Source organism: Biomphalaria glabrata, chromosome 2 (genome assembly GCF_947242115.1).
Source record: "Biomphalaria glabrata chromosome 2, xgBioGlab47.1, whole genome shotgun sequence".
Lineage (NCBI taxonomy): Eukaryota > Metazoa > Mollusca > Gastropoda > Planorbidae > Biomphalaria > Biomphalaria glabrata.
In genome coordinates this window covers 9,349,615-9,354,908 of record NC_074712.1, presented here as the reverse complement: position 1 = coordinate 9,354,908, position 5,294 = coordinate 9,349,615, and positions in this window count along the sequence as shown.

Sequence of the window (5,294 nt, the reverse complement as noted above, 5' to 3'; positions counted from 1 at the left end):
TCGCGGCGGTTAGATAGAATCATGGACCATACCCACCCGCGCTATATCCCAGCCCTTTGGTCCACCCCCCCCCCACCCCATAATATTTTTCTTGGCACGAAATAAATAGACGCGCGCAACCACCTAGACAAACTCACTCACACACACACTCACTCTCTCGCGTGCCGATGAACGCAGATACACTCACGTCACGTCCCATAGCCCTTAATGTGGTTTGTAGTGAGGGGGGGGGGGGGGTCTGGACACCAGAGACGTTGAAGAGGTCGTGACCTCTATGTTAATTTTCGTGAGAGCTGGTCTAGAAGCCGAGAGGGCCGGGCACTGAGGAGAGGATCAAGCGGATCCTGGACACATTGCGGACGCCAAGATATCCCTGGATACTTTCAAGAGGATAATGGATCACGATTTCCTTGGATAACATCAGATTGTGTTTTAAATTGGATAAGGGTACTTATGGGGATCTAATGGATTAGTGGCAAATCTCTTAGAGTGGGTATAAAAAAATAACTAGACCACTATTGTGACTAGACAGTTATTTTTATATGTAATGTGGCAAAAGTAGTTATACATGATGGATATATACCAGAAAAAGTTTAGAACACATTCAGATGATGTATGCAAATACATATTGTACGTCGCCCCTTGGCGGGGAGCTACAAGTTGTGACGTCATAAACCTCAGGTGGTGAGGCTTCGTCGTTGTGCTAGCCACATAACACCCTTGTTGAACGCTGACACCAGCTCACTTGTGTTCCTTAATCCCCAGAGCTTAAAAACGGCTGACTCTCTATTATAATCAAGCAGTTTTGCAGAACTTGTACGGAGAGTGAGTGTATTAATTTAGGTGCAAATCAGTTTTATATCCTAAATAGATTTTCCAACCCATTATATAAACAGCCATGTTTGCAGTGGGACGACAAGTTGAATGGACAGAATTTCCTATTGAAAGACATTAAAAAAAAAAAAAATTCTAAATCTCTTGGTATAATTACAAAGCTAACGCACTCTTTTTGTCAGGTAAAAAGTTTAAACATGCTTTTTCTCCCATTCCAGGATCAAGAAAATAACAAGCAAAATATTTTAAAAACCCTTTTAAATAAAAACTTATCTAAGAGGAAGAGCTTCGCCATTACAGCTATATCTCTCAATAATGTAGAAGTTATTTCCCTTATTCGATATCAAACTAAATAATTAATTACTAATAATTAATTGACTAATTGGTTAATTTGTGAAATTTGATTCATGTTCTGTTAGGTACAATAAATAATTGTTTCAAATTTCTACTTAATCCGAGAAAGGGTGTGGGAGAAATAACGTAATCAATTATCTAGGAGGACGAAGCCCTGCATATTTAGCCGTATCTGTAAATATGGAAGGATTGATTTCCATTGTTAGTATCAAACAAAATAATTAATTACCACTAATTAAATGATTAAATAGTTAATAATTAATTTTTTTATACCAATGAACTTGATCCGCGAATGGGTGTGGGAGAAATAACGTGTACAAACTTTTTACCAGACAGACAGACAAATAGACAGACAGACTGGGTGACTTGAGATACGCTTTGTAAAAAGACCTCGTTGTGAAAGTTCAAATTTAAATGCGTATAAATAGGAAGTATTGTGGAGCATATGAAAGACAATGTCTCAGGGGATAGTCCGTTTCAATTCCTCCAGTGGCACTGGACATTGTCAACGTGTCCGATTGTCTGTGCGGTTGACCAATCTACTGTGTGTTGGCCACGATGACTTTTGTTTCTCAAGAAGCGACCTGACGTCACAACGTATTCCTGATGTACGCCACACGCACGCACACGATATCTTCTGTTACACTGGGGATTGCTTGGTCGTCATAGAAACGGTGGAATAGATAAAGAAAGCTTGCAAACGGCAGTTAACAGAAACAAAACAAAGAGGAAGATGCATGCTAAAAAATGTTTCCATGTTTAAATGTATATTTTGGTTGTCTATAGTTATAATGTTTTGTTTGATGTAATGCACAAATTGTAACACAAATTTTCTTGTGGAAAATAAAGAATATATATATATATATATATACGTGCTGCACGACGTTTGAAACCACATAAAAAAAACCTTTTTTGGCCCTTGTATATTCAGTGGAACGGCCAGCATTACAATAACATCGCATAATGTTTTTGGCATCGTCCAATAGTAAGCCCCACTTTTTTTGCTATCCCTCAATGTTTTAAACATAGCATACATTTTTTTTGAATCACTCGTAGCATCCTATCATATAATCTAATCCCAGGGGCGTAACTAGGGATTTGGGGGCCCGGGGGGATTGACCTCTTTGGGGGCCCCTTGCATTTTGACATTCGAATATGACATGGGATAATGTACGCAAAAATATATAAGCCCCAAATCAAATTGGTTCAGTATATCAGTAAACTTAACAAAAAGTAATCATCAAGACTCTTTTAATGAATAATGCCGTTGTTTATTAGTTAAATAATGCACAAGTGAGAAATCTAATTTGATATCGCTTCACGTCGTGCATTCTGTGCAGCAAAGACATCTATTACATCATGTACATCGATACTTTCTAGTCTTTGTGACTTCACTGACATTATAACCATGATAAGCCTTTCTTGCGTCATTGTGCTCCTGAGATACTTTTTGATGATCTTGAGCTTTGAGAATGATCTCTCACATGACTTAATGTCGTAATGGAAGTGGCCTGAGTTAGCAGTATTCGGAGGAGGTTGCAAAGTCTGAGCACACGTAATTCCCATATGAAGCCTGTTTCCTCAATATGTCTATTGGTGATTGTATTACTGTTTGTTGATGAAAAGTGCTCGTGCATCAATGAAATCATTGAAAAAGCGATTTTCCATTTATTTCATCATACAAACAGGAAAAGTAGCACAGTTTGTCACAAGCGTGTCTTCTAACAGGTGTCTTGGTTCAAGAAGAAACCCAAAGGTATCCATTTTCTTTCCAGCCTTTGGAATCTGCCCTTCATCTCCATATGAAATCTGTCCAGCACTTCTGTCACAACACGTTTGAATTGCAGTTGTATTGACAGTCATACATTAGAACTCAACTTCCCATCAAGTCTTTTCTTTCATATGGTTGTTTTGATTACAGGGAATCCATAGTATTCACTACCTTCTTTTGCTTTTTCGATGGATTGGGTTTTTGTCAGTTTCTCATCATTTTGCAGAAAGCATGAAAGGGTACTAATTTCTTTAGCAGATTCCCGTATATGCAGTCCAGACTTTTGTAGTTTCTTCTGAACTATATTAATTGGGCGCAGGAGCTTTGACCAGAATTCCAGATAGGCAAAAAATTCTTAATTTTCCACTGCATGAAGAAGATTCTGTGCTAATATTATATGGCATTACGTCATTGTTGGTTGTTTATGTTTTGTGCGAAAGCAAAAGGATTCAGGGTATACAAAAGTGGGAAAGATCCATATCTCGTTATGCTCGAGTATAGAAATACTCCGATAAGTGGACTGCGGTATTCACTATCACAACTGCTGACGAGTAGAAGACTCAGGGAATCATTCCAACTGATCACAAACTATTGAAACCATTGGTAGCTGAAAATGTAGAGACATTACTCAACGAACGACAGATGAAAAGCTAAGTGAAATACGATGCAAAAGCAAGACTACCTAAAGATTATTCTGTCGGAGAGTTCGTCTAGGTCAAACATGGCAGAAAGCAGTTGTCATAAAAAAAACATTCAGCACCCAGATCTTACATCATAAAGACAAACAATGGAAAAACATACAGAAGAAATCAACGCTTTGTGAATAAGAGTTTCGATGAAGACATCTCTGGGTACTATGATACCGATGAAGACAATGAACTGCAAACTGTTGCAACAAATGAAACAGACAGTTATAGACCAACGTCTAGAGAACTTGTTCAGTCAAGACAACCAGAAGTGGACGAATTGTTAAAGTTCCTAGTAGACAGTGCCGGTCGCAGTGGGCGCCGCGCTTTCATAGGCCCCGTGCTAATTCCAAGTGTACATTATTAAATTAAAAAATTATAACGTATATAAAATAACAGGGTTTTCGCGACCTCCTGATTTTTCAGGGCCTCCATGAAATCTCATGAAAAGGCAAAATATACGATAAAGTCCTGAACTTTTTTTGAATTTATTCAAATCTCCTGAAGAATAGACGAAATTGACGTTTTGGGGTGCCAATAAATAAAAAGTGGCATTGCGAGCTTTCATTTGATAAAAATGTATTGCAAAGACGAAAGTAGGCCTATTTTCTAATTAAAAAATAATAATTTTGACATTATGCTTATCCCTACCCAGACTAGGCCCCGCGCGATCCGTTTCGCATAGGGCCCCGCAAATGCTAGGGCCGGCCCTGCTAGTAGATATCACTATTAAGAACTTTAAAAGGAAGGGTGTGATAATAACTTCAATAGGAAAGATGTATTAATATTATATGATGTTACGTCATTATTTTTTGTTTATGTTTTGTGCGAAAGCAAAAGGACTAGATCATTAGATGTAAATAAAAAGAGAGAGTTTCCATTGGATTGAGGGAAGATGAATAAAGGGGTAATAACTCGAGTGTGAAGTTTAATTCTGAAATTATAGACGCCAAACCCGAAAAATGGACACTTTTAGCATTGTTAAGAATAACTTTTAGTTATACTCGATTCTGTAAATTTTGCTTCAAGGTTAATTAGTGTAGCCATATAATACTAGCAATTTAGATCTATTATTAGTAAACGTAACTAGATACCTGGAATTCGCTGTATATCATGCAGTTTTATTCGTGGATACAAAGTATGAATCGGGAGTTCACGACCATCTTTAAAAACTGATCTCTGCGGCAAAAATATTTTTAAAATATCTAGGTTTAGTCTTTGTGATAAATTTAATCCATAAATGTTGATTTAAAAAAGACACCCGTTGACACTATTTGTCAATCAAATATATTAATTTATGTATTTACAAATAAATTTCGGACACCCATTTGGGGGCCCCCCCTAGGTGGGGGCCCGGGGGGATTTTAAAATTCTCCCCCCCCATCCCCCCCCCCTTAGTTACGCCACTGTCTAATCCAGCGTGTTTGAATTAAAGACTTAAACTTTTCTAAGTCATCGGTTGTCCTGGCTGATTCAGGCAGCCCATTCCATGCTCTAATGGCATTAAGGAAGAACGAGTACTTGTACACATTTGTCCTAGCATATCTAATAAGAAAGCTGCTTTATCCTTCTGTCTTTCTGGGTATTTTATTACATTATGATTTAGTGTTTTATGTATTATTGTTTAGAATTTTAGATAGTATAGGCGT